This window comes from Microtus oregoni, unplaced genomic scaffold (assembly GCF_018167655.1).
Source record: "Microtus oregoni isolate MIOR12 unplaced genomic scaffold, Mior012 000011F_ref0000422, whole genome shotgun sequence".
Taxonomy (NCBI): domain Eukaryota; kingdom Metazoa; phylum Chordata; class Mammalia; order Rodentia; family Cricetidae; genus Microtus; species Microtus oregoni.
In genome coordinates, this window is record NW_024543070.1 from 29,852,234 (window position 1) to 29,870,245 (window position 18,012).

At 41.8% G+C, this 18,012-nt stretch overlaps 1 protein-coding gene across 29 annotated transcripts in view; it reads right to left on the minus strand.

Moving 5' to 3' along the window:
• Nucleotides 1-18,012, minus strand: part of LOC121453642 (dystrobrevin alpha) — a 361,338-nt gene that overhangs the window by 163,155 nt on the left and 180,171 nt on the right. Inside the window, exon 1 of one of the 29 annotated variants that reach the window (XM_041660548.1) lies at nucleotides 12,479-12,554. The exons of 27 other annotated variants lie outside the window; for them this stretch is intronic. The gene's annotated coding sequence lies outside the window, so the exon portion shown is untranslated. Of the gene's footprint in view, nucleotides 1-9,443; nucleotides 9,558-12,478; nucleotides 12,555-18,012 lie in introns of those variants that run through there. One more of the 29 variants, XM_041660547.1, reaches the window with a different exon arrangement.

An 18,012-nucleotide genomic window follows, 5' to 3' on the forward strand; every position in this document is an offset into this window, starting at 1 on the left:
GATTGCAAGTTCTAGAGGTGAGAATGTACTGAGTGGTTAGTAAATCAGTCAATCACAACATATGCTTTGTTATCTAAACTGGTGAAATCACAGAGCCTGCTTTCCTTTATCTTCTGTGTTTGGTTTTGAGATAGGGTCTCACTGCATAGCTCTGGCTGGGTTGGAACTCACTATGTGGACCAGGCTGGCCTTGATCTCACAGATCGTCTGCCTGCCTCTTCCTGCTGAGTGCCGGGATTAAAGGAGTGTGCCACCATGTCTGCCTGTTTTCCTTCATCTTTGGAAAGGAAACAGATAATAACAATTAGTAATTGCTGAGAGAAGAGAGAATTAGTCTCCCCCAGGGTGAGTCCCCTGCCTGGTTATCCAGTACCAAGTGGTCATTAAAAAAAAAATTTACAAGCAGGTGAAACTGGGTGGACTCAGGTTATATTTATATGTCTATTTGAATTTAAGTGTATGAGATAACAATGGTTAAAAAAAGAAAACCATGAGTTCCTTGCTCGTGCTCCGTCTCTTTCTGCTCCTGATTTGGACCTTGAGATTTCTGTCCGGTGCTCCCGTGTGGGTCTCTGTCTCTGTCTCCTTTCATCGCCTGATGAAGGTTAATATTCCTGAGGATGCCTATGTGTTTGTCTTTGGATTCACCTTATTTAGCTTCTCTAGGAACATGAATTATAGGCTCAATGTCCTTTATTTATGGACCACGAGGGGTGCACCCACACACTAAGACAATGGGGATGTTCTATTGGGATCTCACCAAGGCCAGCTGGCCTAGGTCTGAAAAAGCATGGGATAAATCCGGACTAGCTGAACATAGCGGACAATGAGGAATACTGAGAATTCAAGAACAATTGCAGTGGGTTTTTGATCCTACTGCACGTACTGGCTTTGTGGGAGCCTAGGCAGTTTGAATGCTCACCTTACGAGACCTGGATAGAGGTGGGCAGTCCTTGGGCTTCCCACAGGTCAGGGAACCCTGATTGCTCTTCGAGCAGATGAGGGGGGGGGACTTGATCGGGGGAGGGGGAGGGAAATGGGAAGCGGTTGTGGGGACGAAGCAGAAATCCTTAATAAATAAATAAATTAAAAAAAAAAGAAAACCATGAATTTGAAGGGTGATGGGAATGGGAGTGGCAAGAGGGAGGAGAGAAAATGAGGAGGGGATGCAATAATTTTATTTTAATTATACACAAAGCCATCAAATGAATAAATAAAGTTGAAAAAGTAAGTGGTGGTGCCATCTACTTTCCAGAACTATATGAGATTCAGCTGCAATGTAATGAAAATACTTTATGACTGTAAATCAGGATATAAATGTTAGCTATTATTGTGGTTAAAAGTCTGTTCCATCTCTAGTAATAAACTACATAAAATATTTGTGTAAGGATGTGGGATGGTGGCTCTGTTGGTAAAATGCTTGGCTTGCAAGCATGAGGGCTTGAGTTCAATACCTGCTTCCTATCTGAGATTTGGGGAGGAGAAGGCAGGCATATTCCTGGGCTCAATGACCTCCCTAGCTTAATCAACTCAGGTCTCAGTGAGAGGCCCTATCTCAAACCTAACTCAATCCAACCCAACCCAACCAAACCCAACCCAAAGAAACCTAACCCAACTAAACCAAACCAAACCAAAGAGAGGATGACATATTCTCGCTTTATCTCTCTTTCTGCAATACATCATTCTGATCAAAAGCAACTAAGGAAGCAAAGGGTTTAATTGGTTCCAATTTTGGCCATAGTTCATCTCTGAGGGAAGTCAGGGAAGGATCTTAAGCAGAAATCTTAAGCAGAAACTATGGAGGAACACTACTTGCCAGCTTGCTCTGTGTTTATGCTTATTCAGGTTTCTTACACAGCCCAGGACCATCTGCACAGGAAATAGGATTGCCCACACTGGGCTGGCTCCTCCCACACTAATTAATAATCAAGACCATCCCTTAGAGACATACCCACAGGCCACTCTGATGAAGACAATTATTTGATTGATAGTTTTTTTTTCAGGTACTGATTCTAAGCTGTGTCAAGTTGACAGTTAATATTAATTAGGACATAGTACCAGAGGACCAACACCCAAGGCTGACTGCTGGCCTCCACATGCACCCACACACATACAGATTTGCAGAGATAGTTTCAGAGGTCTATAAACTAGAACTTCCATAAGATCTGAGGCAAAATAAAATAGAATAGCCACTTGGTACCAGAGAAGCCTCTATTGAGATGCTTGATAAAGAGGACAGGCTTCAGATGATCTCCATCCCTGTATCCCTGGGGAGTCCTTCCCTGGCAAGCAGGGATGAGAGGTCAGGTGGTTCTTCTATTCCCTCTGTCATCTTCCTGGGGCTGTTGGCTAGCACACTTGTGGGATGACATCATTAGTCAACACATGGCAGTCTCAAGTCACTCATAAAGGCAGAGGAGTCATAGACAGGTATCAAGGCAACCGCTAGTTGCTCAGATGTAGGCCTCTCCTGACTCTCTATTCCATAATCTGTGCACCCCCAGAACACCCACTTTCCTGCTCTCCCAAGCCACAGTGTCCTTGAGTCTCCTCTGCCTCCATATGTGGCTTATTCATGACTCAGAGCCCACAGCAGCAGCACCCTCCCTGGAAGCCCAGGACAACAGAGGCGTTGTTCTTGCCTGGCCTCGTGTCTGGATGTTTCCCTATCTTGAATTCTGCATCTGTCAGCATGCACATTTCAGTAGATTTCAAGCCAACTAACTGTCCTTGGAATTCCTCTGGTATAGTCAGCAGTCCACACCAGCAGGAAGGAGATCAGAGTCCAAGTCTGTATTTAGGTCTAATTGAGTTCTGCCTGGAGTCACTTACTTGACCTGAGGCCACTATCTAGCCATTTAAGATTAGGCTTTGTCCAGCTTCTGGCCTGATATTCCAACTTCCCCATTGCTCCCTTAGGTTACAAAAAATGTCAGAGCATTTAGTTCCTAGCAAGATGACAATGAACAAAGTGATGTTTTATTCAAATCCCAGGCATGGGAGGGATTTCATTTTCTTTCATTACTCCCAGGAGCAGCAGACATTCCCTGCCAGAAGGTCAGAGCCCTGCAGGTGTCAATTATGTCAATGAACCACAATCTTTGAGGTAGAGACTTAGCTCTGTCAGTCAAACTGATTGACAGAATTTCAGTAGAAAGGGGTTCCTTCAACTTGTGAGGGGAACACTCCTATGAAACAAAATATAACTACTATTTATAAAAATAAAAAAAAGATTTTAATGACAGAAAAAACTTCATAAAGACCTAATCTCATTCACATGATGTCCACAGATGGGCAATCACCACACATTGCACACCACACACTTGAAGGACGCAGACAATGGAGCAGCATGTCCTTCTGAGAGGAAGGCTATGACTATTCTTGGTAGAAAAGCATGTGCATCATAAGACAGGCTCAGTTTTCTTGACCATAATGATCTTGTTCAAATGCCATATGCAGTAACTGGAAAGTTTTAAGGGGGCTTAGAAAGTCAGTCAGATGTTTCCTAGCTGGTTAGTGTAGAGACAGACACCTGACAAAGCATCTTCTCAGATCTGCCCTTTACAAAGTTTGCTCAACTCCCAACTATTCTTCTTTTTGTCTTGGATGGTGACCCCTACTAGATGATTCGTTTTTGATCCTCCAGTATTGCCTCCTTCTGGTCTCCTGTCTACACTGCTGCCATTTGAAACTTATCAAGTGCACCCAGCTCCAGAGCATTTGGAGTAAATTAGTTTCAACTCAATAGAAGAGCAGGTAGGTGGAGACTTAGCACAGTTGACATAGCCAACTGCGCTCTGACATCCAAGGCCTGCAATTACTGGTACTCACCTCATTAAGGAATTGGCACCATGTTTACTCCCTAGATTGTGGTAAGAATTAAGTGGCACATGATGAATGTCTGATGCCAAGTTATCAGTGTGTGATTATTGTGGTGGTGATGGTGGTGGCGATGGTGGTGGTGGTGCCAGCGACCATTTGTGTAAATGGTAGCTATTTGAAAAAATTGGTTTTTTTTTCAAAATAATAGTTTTTTTTATTTGCTGGTTCTTTGGGACCTCATCATAAATCTTTCCCCGTTCCTTATCTATTTCCTTTCTCTTTCACCTTCCCCCTTTCTTTTCCTCTCTTCTCTCCTAGTTCCTTTCCTTCCTCCCATCCACTGGCTCCCTACCTTTGTTGTTGTTGGTTTTGTTCCTGTTTTCTTGAGACAAAGTCTTGCCAAGTAGTCCAGGTTGGGCTAAAGCTGACAACCTCTCTGCTCCGGCTCTTTAAGCACCAGGACTGCAGACTTGTAGCCCAACACTTGGATGCCTCTCCTTCTCTTTCAGATACATCATGAATGCTATTTGTAGACTGTAATTTGTCTTTTTATTTTCCTTCAAACATTTCCCAGAAGTAATTCCTTCTCATGCCACCACTCCTCTAGGACGTCTGCCTTTGAGGGCATGCTTTGCCACCCCAAGTTCTGTATTTTCTCTTATTACTTTCATGGACCCTCACTGGATACTGGAACAGATAATCCATCTGGCATTGCCTCTCAACTGTAAAACAGGCAGAGAGGCCAGAAACTTTTTTTACTGAGTATAATCTTTCTTCAAATAATCCAGAACCAAAAGGTTTCAGACATAAATATCGTTTAAAGCTAAAAATTTTAAATGCAAATATTATTAAAAGGGTATAGATTGTAAATATTTCACAGCACTTATACTGGGGTCAATAATTGTAATATGACTGAAATTATCATGCAAATGCAACCAGGTGAACGCTCCCTATACACTCTAACAAGTGACGTTTCCCTAGAAATGAGTTTATTCTTCTCTGATAATTGCACTTGATAAGCTTAATCACTTTTTATGAAAGCCTCTAGTGTTTATCTTACAAAGCCAGCATCATCTTAAAATAAGTCTTTTAAGAACACAGTGACGCACACCTATTATTAGTGATTTATAAAGACTATTAATGAAATTAATTAAATTTGGAAGCACATCTCTGAGAATCACACAATGCATTAAAGATTTCTATTTTCTTAATAGAAAAACACTGCCCTTTTATGAGATCTAGGGACTTATTTTCTAAGTCTGCTTCAGTCTCCAAATCCATCACTCTATTACCAATGCCTTCCTCACCAGTATTATGACCATGATCGTCACTACTTGGTTTTTCATTCAAAACGTTTAAGAATCATTTTAAAAAGTTAAAAGTTCAAATTTTTCATATAAAAATTATGGTGGTCAATAGTAAAACACATTTTTATTAAATGTTAAAAAATAACCCTTAACCATGATGCAAGGGCTGATATTGACTCTTCATTCATTGGCTTACTCTTCAACTATCTTAAGAATATTGTCTTGGGGTTCAGAATATATCTTTACTTTCTAGAAACTCTCTATGAGTTTCTCTGATTTGCCACCATGGCTCTGCTGAATATGTATTCTTCCTACATATTCGAAGGTTTTCAGATAATTAGTTATTTGAGCATCTATGAGGTACCAGAAACTAGAGACAAAATGTTAAAAAGCACTGCCAATTATTCCCATGAGAAGGATGTCCAAGTTAGGCACAGGGTGGTGAAAACACTCATTTAAAACAGTTTGACAATATTTCTGGGTGTGGCAAGGGCACCAAGAAGTGATTCTGAGTTTTAAGAATGTAGGTACCAAAATGGCTCTATAGAGGAATCTTCTTTTGAAACATAGTCTTAATTCTTAGGTTTTTTTTTTTTTTTTTTTGGTCGGGATGAAGGTCAGGATTTTTTTTTTATTTTTTTTTAAAGAAAAAATTTCTGCCTTTTCCCAGCCTCCCATTTCCCTCCCCCTCTTCCCACTCCTCTCCCCCTCCCCCCACTCCTCTCCCCCTCCCTCTCCAGTCTGAAGAGCAGTCAGGGTTCCCTGCCCTGTGGAAAGTCCAAAGTCCTCCCCCCTCCATCCTGGTCTAGGAAGGTGAACATCCAAACTGGCTAGGCTCCCACAAAGCCAGAACATGCATGGAGATAGAGACAGAGACCCACAATGGAGCACTGGACTGAGCTCCCAATGTCCCACTGAGGAGCAGAAGGAGGGAGAACATGAGCAAAGAAGTCAGGACCACGAGGGGTGCATCCACCCACGGAGACAGTGGGGCTGATCTATTGGGAGCTCACCAAGGCCAGCTGGACTGTGACTGAAAAAGCATGGGATAAAACCGGACTCTCTGAATATGGCGGACAATGAGTGCTGCTGAGAAGCCAAGGACAATGGCACTGGGTTTTGATCCTACTTAATTCTTAGTTTTTATTTGTGTGTGTGTGTGTGTGTGTGTGTATGCACGCGTGCGCGCATGCGCGCGCACACGCACGTACGCAGGCACAAGCACCATGACAAGGGTGGAAGTTGGAGGACAACTTTGTGGTATTGATTATTTCCTTCAAACTCAAGTTGCCAGACTTATATGGCAAGTGTCTTTACCCACTCTGTCGCCTAGAAGACGCTCTGCCTTCTGACCTCTTTGTGACAATGGCTGCAGAGGTGAAGACTCACTTGTAGTCTAGTATCAGACAACATAATAACCCAACACTTGGATATAGATTGCATACATTTCTTGATAAATTTTAGCTTATAGCAAGACTGAGACCATTAGCTATTGTATATTATATATATATTTATATATAAATACATATCATATATCACATTATATATGATAACATAATAATTACATATAATAATATATTATATAGCAATATACAATATGCAATGATAATATAAATTAAAATATTTATTATATATATCAGCTGATATAACATGCATATCAGCCAATAGAATGAATTGTATATTGAGTCAAGCAGTGGTGGAGCACGCCTTTAATCCCAGAACTTTTGGGAGACAGAGGCAAGTGGATCCCTGAGTTCAAGGCAACCCTGGTTTACAGAGAGAGAGAGAGAAAGAGAGAGAGAGAGAGAGAGAGAGAGAGAGAGAGATATCCAGGACAGCCAGGGCTACACAGAGAAACCCAGAAGAAATAAAAGAAGATGAGCTGTATAATGTATGTATTTTAAACTTGTAATAGTTAGGCAAGAGTTGTAAGAGTTAGGCTTTTTAGTAATTCAACCTTGTCTGTAGAACTTGGTGCTTTTTTTTTTTAAATAAGGTGTGGTGGTTGGACACAAATCTAGACATATCTGGAAAGAGGGAATCTTAATTGAAAAAAAAGTCTCTATAATATTCACCTGCAGGCCAGCCTGTAGAAAATTTGCTTGATGAATTATTGATGTAACAGGGTCCTAATCACTGTGGGTGATGCCATCCCTGGTCCTAGGGTGCACAAGAGAGCAGGCTGAGCAAGACCACAAGCAGTATTCCTCCATGGTCTCTGCTTCAGTTCTTGCCTTGAGTTTCTGCCTGGCTTGCCTCCATGCTGGACTACAACTGTTGGCTGGAATAAACCTGTTCTCCAAAATTCGTTTCTACAGTGATGTTTAATTCAGCAGTAGAAATCTTAATGCAGACATATAGTGAATATTTCCAGTAGCAATGAGACATAAGGAGTGCAGACCACTGAAACTATCATCTTCTTTCATCGGAGGCACATCCTTTTTCTGTGTCTCTTTGCATTCCTCGATCTCCATCTTTTGTTTTTAATTTCAATAAAGACAGACCACTCCCCCATCCCCTACCACAGAGCATTCTTTCCTAAAGCTAAGACACTGTCAGCTTTGAGATGTTGCATTTTAAAATCTTTTATGAGAGCCGGGCGGTGGTGGCACACGCCTTTAATCCCAGCACTCGGGAGGCAGAGGCAGGCGGATCTCTGTGAGTTCAAGGCCAGCCTGGGCTACAAGAGCTAGTTCCAGGACAGGAACCAAAAACTATGGAGAAACCCTGTCTCGAAAATTCAAAAAAAAAATCTTTTATGAGGTATGGTTTTTCACTGATTTTGGGGAAATTTCTCATCCCCTAGCAATAATAACCTACGGCTATGAAGATATTTCATGTCTTGAAGATCATACCAAAAGATTATTCAGTATTATCAGCAATGAAGGGAAAGAGAAAGAATCGAATTCTGAGAGAAGCACTAATCTTTTGCAAATGTGAGTTGTGATTATAAAGCTTTTAATATTTTTTATAGTGGGAAACAGTTCTCTTTTTAAAAAGCATGGCCAAGTGTGTTCAGAATAGTGACTGTAACTCCTAGGTGACATTTGGGAGTTAGTTTAGATACATTAAAACTGTAAACCAAGGACGCAACAATAAAACAGAGCATAAATGATTCTAACGAACTCCAAGTTTCCCTTTGTGAGGAATGCATAGTACATGGCTCAACTTGAAATAATATACTGGTTTTTGTCCTGAATGTCAACCAGGGGCAAATAATTAGTTTAATCTTACTAAGAAAGTATTTTTCAAGGATTGATTTTAGTTGATAGTGAATAGGCTATAATAACAGTAAACTTTGCGTTTGTTTAGTTAGATCTTGGCTTTGTAAGCTTCCTAGAGAACTTTGAACAAATGAGAGAAATTGCATGGCTCACCCTTGGCTAAAAGTTAAAAGAAATCCTACTCTTTTGTAGAAATGATATGAACAAGGAACCAGAATAATTTATCAATAAGGACATTTTCTCTGGTTCATGGGCTTTCTAGGAGCATCTCAAAGCCGCCCCCTCGATGTCTGCTGCCAGGGTGACATGTGAGCAAATCAGGAGGCTTCTGTGTTCCCTCCGGGATTAAATGGGGCACCAAACCACATTGCATTGCTTCCGTTCAGTTCCTGCAGCTCCTCTCTAAGCAAAAGAGTTCACTTGGCACTCACTCACCCATACTGTATTTACTTCTGTTTTGAGTTCCTCTGGTACACATACAGTTGCGATATGCGAATGAAGAGAAAGCCGAGGAATTGACCCACACAGTAAAAACTGTAGGCAAAATGAACTCTCTGACACTGGATGGGGCTGGAAGTCAGTATGACGCAAAAGGGAAAAGAAGTCTGTACATAGTGAATTCGCCGAGCAACCTCCTGGAGAATGTGCTCCTCCTGCTTGATTTAGGAGGAGACAAGCAGCTTTGGACCAGTGCCTCCTAGGAGAGGAGAGCAATTGCAGAGGACAAAATAAGGCAACACTTCACTCAGCGGCACACCGATCCAAAGACAACAATGACTGCTCTTTCTGTTTCCTTTCTACATTTCTTTCTTACACACACACACACACACACACACACACACACGCACGCACGATCACAACCGCAGAACTTTACAAATTCACAACGCATTGGAACATGAAACTTTTCAGTTAAAACAGGTGAAATCGGAGGTGGAGAACTTGGGGAGGGGACAGCAGGAAGTTTTCCTGTGCCCATGTGGGGGATGGGGGTAGGGTGGGAGTGGAGCCAACAATGAAATTCCAGCCAGCAAGTTATGCTACTGCCTCAGAGGTAAGAGAGTCCCGATCTGCAGCTCCGATTGTAGCTTACCTGGTTTTGTCTTCTAAGGCACCGACAAGCCCCTAATTCTTCTATGAGAGTACTACATCTGCTGAAGGCTATGATACCGGACCGTACACACTTCCACAGAGGAAACTCCAAAGTAACCTTTAACTTCAATAAAAAGCTGTGTTCATTCGTCCCCCTGTGCTCAACACAGCAATCTAATACACCTCATCATGTGGTCTGTTGCCATGGCAGCAATGAATCCAGCTGCTGAGACACAAAAGACTGACAAAAAGTTGCTTTCTCCCCCTCCACCCACCCCGACAGAGTCGGATTCTTTCCCCTCTGTATGACAAGTCTAATTTGAATATTTTTCTCTTGCTGACTCAACTATGTGAATAAGGAAAAAGAGAGATGGAAGTGAATAACAGGTATAAAAAGGCGAGGTTTCCCAAAGCCTTTAAATGAATGAAATCACTATATTCATTTTTAAAATTGCAGCTAACGTCCCCAAATGCTAACCCTTACCCCTTATTTCAGCCTGGTAGATATTTTTAAACACCAGTTACTAACACAGTAGGAAATATTCCCACAGCCCCTTTCAAACATTAAAAATAAATCAATTTATTCTATAAACAGACTGAAAATACACAGTAGGCTAGTTTCAAAGCACAGTTTTTGCCTCATGCAAAGTTTGATCCCAGCTTAGATGTGCGAGGAAAATCCTTTGTTTCCTTGTTATCCGTTTCTATTTCTAACAATGTGTGGTGGCACAGCTTGTGAGCCAGAATGAACCAAACTAAGTCTAGGTGCCCTAGAGTACTAGAGAAGTCTTTGGGTTGGCACAAGAGAAATTTTAAGCACTCCCGCAGATGCCCAAACCACTATGTATTAGGGCACAGTGAAGGGGGTACCTTCAGTGGACACCTTATCCTTTAGGGGAAGCTTATGAAGTCCCCTTAAGCCAGAGTCAATTCTGTCCTCTCCTGCCTCTGCTACCCTTAGCTGAAGTGCTGTCCTCCTGGGCTGTGACTTTGTCCCTCAGGCCTTTTCTTGGTGCCTTACAGCCTTATTTAATCGCTTAATATCACTGGTATTTTATTATATTTGTTCCATGTACCTGTCTTGCCTCACCGGATGTAGGCTTTCTGAGGAAGAGGAACCCTGCCTGATTCATCTTTCTCCATGCCTACCAGCCCTCAAAATATATGGCGCAAGGTGGGGAGGGTGTCCAGAGTCTGGGTAAGATAGCTTCCCAGGACTTTATGTAAAGCACTTCTGATATAGATTGTCAAGGTCTTTGCAGGATTGTTCTTGACAGTCCCCCTTAGAGACTTCAGGGGAGTGCTATTGGCAGGTAGGGGGTTCAGCAGATGTGGACTAGAAATAACACACATACATACTCACACACTCACATATACAGAGAGACAGAAAGAGACAGACAGAGACAAAGGCAGAGAGAGACAGAGTCAGAGAGAGGGAAAGAGAGAGAGAGAGAGAATGGGAAAGAGAAAACAAGAATGTGAAGTTGGGTGGGGGTGAGGTGAGAGTTCTAGAAGGATTTGGGGAGGACAAAGAAGATGATAAAACATATTATGGCAATTTCCTAAAAAGTCAACAAAAAGCCACTCTCATTCCATGTTACCTCAAGGGGCCTCTTCACACCTCAGTCTACTGCTCTGCAACTCAGCAGCTTCTTAAAGGGGAGCACTGAGCACAACACTGAAAGTACATTCAGTGCTCAATGAATCCTGGCTAGTGCTACTGAGGATGCTTGTGAATTTCTGAGTTCATGTTCTCGAACAGAGAAACAGTGGGGGAGCTGACCAGACAGGACGTTCCCGTGCTGATAAAACAGTCCTTGTCCTTATCACTCACACACCTTATGCTATGGGGCTAAGGTATGACACTGTGAAAATAATGAATGATTTTGGGTAAACTGTGATGGCAGCTCGTCCCCACCCATAACCTGTCAAGTAGGAGCAACTGAGCAGTGGAAGGTGTGGAATGGACCGAGCAAGGGTTCATTTTGGGAGTTGATATTTGGTAAACTATAATTATGAAAAAAATACATTTAAAACAAAGGTTATTACAATCTTTATTTTGGATTCTTAGAAAAATGGCCATGTTACTCTGGCAATATGGCTCAGTGGGTGAAGGAGCTTGCCAATAAGTTTGAGTCACTCCCCTGGCAGCCACATGATGTGAGGGGAGAACCGACCTTTGCAAGTTGTCCTCTGCCCTCTACCATCACTGTGGGGTCTGTGTCACCCACCTCATACAATAAATAAATCTTAAAAAGAATTGCTGTGGCCGTGCCATTTAGAGGTGACAGTTTTGCAAATTAAGTGGAAAGTAAGGAATATTCACTCTAAAAGATTTCTGAGCAGAAACTAGACATGTTGACAAGTTGGACTAACTACCAGTTCACCTTGATCTGTAACAAGTGCTGCAAGCTGCTCACCACCAAAACTCTTGGCTCCATTTCTCCACCACCATCAAACTCGGGAAATCATTGGGCAACAAATCCAAATGCATAGAGAAACTAGTATGGAAATCTTTTTGGAAAAAGATTGAAAATGGTAAAACGGCACAAAGAGTTAAAAAAAAGTCATAGAGCAGAGGGCAAATAACAACAAAAACAAACCTGCAACTTTCCTTCGCAGGAAAGGAGAAGATGTTGAGCCTTGTAAGATTCCTTTATCAATAAAAGCAGAAAGAAGAGAGGAAAAGAACCACAACACATCTGTTGAGATTATCAAAGCAGAACTGGCTCTGCTATATCCCTGAACAATGCTCTAGGGTAACTTATGCAGATGCAGTGCTATGTAACCATGTGCGACGGAACATGGAAAGAGGCGAGGGCAGCCACACTGAAACCAACACCATTAACCCTCCTCGGAGTCAGGGCTGAAGGAGAGGCCGGTAGAACTACACTCTGAATAATTCATAACATTTCCTTGTGTTATGGCTGAAAAGAGGTCCCATCGGTGCCTGTGTCCAGTGTTTTTAGGAGTCTCTACCTGGTGCTTTTTTCTACAGATGGCTGTGGGTGTCTCCCTGCTCTTCATTTTACAAACCTAAAAGTCCTTCATTTGCCTACTCCACAGGTACGAACCCCGCATCCAGAGCATTCAATCAGCTGTGTACTCTTCATCAGATGGGAGAGCATCTTGCTCGGTTCTCCTTTAAACAGTAAGAAACACGATGTCGGTGTCCTTGCCTTGCAAGCCTTGTTTAAAATCTCTTTCCACGCATGTTAAGATGAATTTACCTCTCCTTGTGAACGGGACTCATAAAATAACCTATCTGTGCTCGTGTGGCTCAATTGCTCAGGAAGAATCAATCCCTTGGGCAGAAACCATGTTTGGTGACATGGGCGATGATTAGGAAAGGACCGCTGGGGAAGTCTTTGCCAAGCTCTGGCTCCACAGAGGCAGGAGGGAGCCTAGGCGGTCCATGCCTCACTGTTCCTCCTTGGAGGGGAGGGTTTCAACTTCTCAGGCACCCAAGATAAAACCCCGCCTCTGAAGGTCACCAGTTTAAACTAAGTTGTGGTGCCACAAAAACACTGTTGAAGCTCCTGAAACTCAAGCAAGACAAAACAATTTGAGTCACTGCAATGCCACTTTCTTTTTCAGGTCACATTCTGAAACTGCCCTTTTCTTTTGAATGCCACAAAGTCCTTTATTGTTAGGACACTGGTTTATATTAAGTGAAAAAAATTGTTAACTATACTGCAAGAAGATTGCGATCTGTTGAACAGATTTTGCAAGCACATGCTTTCTCGGGCCACATTGAGCAGCTGACCTAAAGTATTCTTTGGATATTAAGATCTATTATTCATAATATTTTTAAATAAAAAGGCTGGGGCTGTTGCTGGCTGTCTCAAGTTTTATGAATAGTGCTTCATGTGTTTTTAAAATATACTTTTTTTCTTTTGAGTTGTATTAATAGGTTTGTAAAGAAAAGGTTTTTTTTTTTTTTACTTACTTATGGACATGTCAAAGAAATATCTATTCTTAAATAACACTGTGACCTTGATGGCTTTGAATCCTACAGAAAATCCTGTGTGGGCCTTGGACCAATTTGTTGTACTTATTTATGGGAACTGACCTTCAGACTTCAGATTCTATAGTTACTTCTGGGTTCATCCAGAGGTGGAAACAATACACTCAGCCTTTAAAATTAATCACGAAAAGTTGTACTTCTCGTCCATTTTCTCACTGAGGATAGCAGTATGTGTTTGTTGTAGAGTAGTTAAAAAAGAAAAAGAAAAACAGAAAAGTTGTGTACTAGCACTAAGAATACTCAGAATTCAGTTATCAGATGTAACCAACACCGTCCCTGTTTGTTTTCCGTGTGCATGTGTGTTGCTCCTTAGGAGTTACCTGGTGCGGTCTGTGGGTTCTGGATCAGAAAGAAGGAATTATTTGGAAGTGACTACATTTTGTTGTTTTGTTTCTCAATCAGGGTCAGTGCACGTCTATATCTCAAGAGCCATTCACTGGATTAGTTCCTTTTCTTGCTGCTCTAACCACATACCTGACAGGAAGTAGCTTAGGGAGCAGAGGCGATTCTGGCTCCTGGATGCCAGAGACCCGCCTGCCCCCTCCTCTCCAGCACCGGGCTGACAAACACCAGCCACTCTTACCACACCTTCTTGTTGTTGTTGTTTTGTTTTCCTCAATGTGGTTCTGGGAATGAAACTCAAGTCTTTGTGTCTCAAGGCGAGTGCTTTACTGACTGAGCGATTTGAAACCTCGTTCTTAGAAGAATTCCTTTTCTTATTCTGGAAGCAGAGCACTGCAGATCATTTCCTCACAGTTGCCTCTGTGTGGCTTATGCTGCATGAGAGGGCCTCCTCTAAGTCAATTAAAGCATCCTATAAGTACTTTCTGTACTAGATACAAAGACTATGAATGGTGCTAAGATCTAGATGCAGAAGTAAGAATACAGACAGGAAAATATAGCTTTAGATATTGTGATAGTTTCAATGTAATTGGTCCCCAGAATCTCACAGGCCTGGGCACTGTTAGGAGGTGTGGTTTTGTTGGAGTGGGTATGGCCTTGTTATAGGAAGTGTGTCACAGTGGGGGCAGACTTTGAGGTTTCCTATGCTCAGGATATTGCTCAGTGTCTCAGATGGCTTCCTGCTCCCACCAAGCCAAGATATAGCCAGCACCATGTCTGCCTGCACGCTGATATGCTCCCCATCATGATGATAATGAAGTGAACCTCTGAAACTGTATGCGAGCTACCTCAATTAAATGTTTCCTTATAAGAGTTGCTATGATCATGGTGTCTTTTCGTGGCACTAAAAATTCTCTTATATCAATACCCAAGAAAGAATATAGTCAATAGATTAGACAGTGGGTATATAATTAAATTAGGTCAAACTAGGTAGAATGTCTTTAGACAGGAAAGCATCCATACAGTGCACCACCAGGCTTGGAAAACATTTGTTATTGTGGTCTTAGGTGCATTTCCTCTTATAATTTTACTTTGTGTTTAGTGATTTGGCATGTAGCAGCACAGAGCCCACTGTGCTCCTGAGGAGGATGCTGTTGGTCCCTCACAGTGCCATTGGTTAACTTCTATCGTAACTAAGGAAAACTGTGGAGGAATGGCAGAAGCCATTAAACTTCTTCTTTCCATAACTATGCTATTAAAAGGCAAATCACTTATTGGTCAGTAGGCAGGAGGAGTGGACTCTATTTGTCTATCAAGAACTATGTGTATCCATACCTGAAACTGAACTGGAGGAGATTGGGATGTCAATGCAAATTTGTGGGCTCAGCAAAAACTAATTGCTGATGACAACTATGATTAAAAAAATAAGAAGTCAGTTAAAAGAGAAGGTTAATATTATGGGAAAATAAATTATTACCAAAAAAGCCCAAAGATTAACCAAAACAATACAGTGGTTTATAGGGAAATAAAAACAAACAAAAAATCCCACAAAAAACAAGCATATATGCTTAAGAGTACATAAAGCAAAATTACCCAAGGAGACTAGTAAAGAGTTCTAAAAGAAATGTACACTATGGAGAAAATTGTGTGAATTGAAGATACTGACAAACTAATAAGTGAAAATTTGCTTAATAAGCTTAAATGAGTTCTATTATTATAATGAATGCAAAGGCCCCTTTCCTCTGAGGTAAGCACTTTGCACAGTTTGACCCATACTATGAATATGGGGCACTTTAAACCCTTCTGAGTGTCCATGGCAACTGTCAGAAGCCACAGTCATCTGATATTGCAGAGGCTGGTTCATGATGCTGAAGGGCTCACTGGGGTCAATTGGGAGACATGACGCTTGCTCCACAAGTCAGCTGGGTCAGCTCTCCACAAAGCCAATGCATTCTTCTTAGAACCCCACAGTGACATACGCAGTGGGGAAACTGGAGAAGGCAGAGAGGTGGATGAACAATAATCAGGAAGCAAACTGGAATAGGAGCCTCTCGGGGAGGGGCTTCAGCTTTTGAAAGGCTATCAGTGCGTAAACAATGGTGAACAGGTGTTCGTCATCTCTTATTGAAGCCAACACAATCTACTTTGACCAAGCTAGATTCCAGAAAGGACATCCTGCTGTAACATTAGAATTCTGGCTTCTAAACATGCAGATGGGAAGACACTGGTGTACGTTAACGTGAGAAGGTTTTCAGAGGATACTTGTCAGTTGTTTTTGCCATACGTATTGCAGAATTCTATATCTTAGTGAAGGCAAATAAAGAAATCCTCTGTATGGCATGTTGTGTTTCGCTTGCCCACCTGTAGTATCATACTCACAAGGATAATGTCCAGAGTTTGAACACAAATACTGTTTGTTGATGTGGGATTCCATACCCCTCTGTAAGCTGTGAATACCATTGGTGAATAAAGAAACTGCCTTGGCTTGTTGATAGGACAGAAATTATGTAGGCAGGGAAAACTAAACTGAATGCTGGGAGTAAGGAGGTAGAGTCAGAGAGAAGCCTTGTAGTCCTGCCAGAGACAGACACCGGAATACCGGAACTTTAGCTCATAAACCACAGCCATGTGGTGATACACAGATTAATGGAGATGGGTTAAATTACTATGTAAGAGTTAGCCAATAAGAAGCTAGAATAATGTGCCAAGCAGTGTTTTAAGTAATATATTTTCTGTGTAATTATTTTGGGGCTGGACAGTTGGGAACCAACAAGTAGCCTCACTACAACAAATTGCCATGCCAATGTGGCCAACTAAAATCCATGTAAAACCTGAGAGGGTTTGGAAAGAAATTCTAGACACTAAAACATAGTTTAGCTGCATTTATTTTTCTGAATGGGCTTTGCTTGCTGGTGACATGTTGTGGTTCCTTTAATAGAAGTTTTCCTGGTTTAGCAGTAGCAGAAAAAAAGTCAGGTGTTCATATGTGCATGGATTAATGCCAGGGTCTTCAATTCAATATATATGTATGTGTATATATATATACATATATTCTAATTTTCATCTTTTAAAAACACCCTGACTATGGTAGGGAGAACAGATAGGAGTCTAGCAGGAGTGGAATATATATATATATATATATATATATATATATATATATGTATATATATATATACATATATATATATTATATCAGGCTGGATGGAAGTGGGCACATGGGTGATGGGTGATGGTGGACGTTAGACACTGGGCACGGTAGGAAGTGGACACACTGGAATGGGGGTTGACAGGTGATGGCAGGCTATAGGCTGTGGTCACATTGGCGTGTAGACACATTTAAATGAAAAATAGGAATATGGTTTGACATAAGTGGGAAAACAATGACTAGTTATTGTGGAGAGGAGAGGATGTAATGATAACAAAGGGAGAAGCCACACAGAACCTTCAGTAGAAATCCATGACCAGAGAGAAACATGGAGGTGGGGCACTCTGAGTATAATCTTTGAGTCTCTAGATCCGCCCTAAGCTGAAGATCAAGTGACTCCTTTCTATCAGAGGAAGCTGTGATTTCTATTCTGTTTTGATATTTTTCGTCACTTGCAAACCTGAACTATAGGCTAAGATAGATGGTGCTATAAATCACGGACAAGACTTCCAGCTGCAGCAGCGGATACGAGGCTGCTGCATCTGTGTGGTCAGGCAAAAGAAAGTTAAGACAAAAATGCGACAAATACTGGCGAAATAAGAGAAAGAATAAGAGAAAAAAGAGACAAACTTGGGGTGAGAATTCTCCATAACGAGGCAGCTAAATGGCTGGGGCTCAGTGCATGAGCTGCTCTTACTGGCTGACGAGAGTGAAAGTTGTTATTATAGTCAGGGAGGGGCCTTTAGAACCAGAGAGAGATGGGGCTGGGAGGTGTGGCGCGAATTCTAATTGGTCTTCATAATAAAAACCTGGAGTCAGATATTAGGGCCTGAAAGCTGAAAGATCAGAGAAGCAGAGCAGCTAGCTACTAGTTCTCACCTCTACAAAATCCTCAGACTCAATGGGGTATCCTGTCTCTACAAGTCCTCAGACTGAATACCTTGAGTTCCTCTCTCCTCCCACCTTATATTTCCCCCTCTGCCCAGCCATATCCTTCCTCCCTCCACCTCCCCAGTGCTGGGATTAAAGGCATGTGACTCCAAAGTACTGGGATTA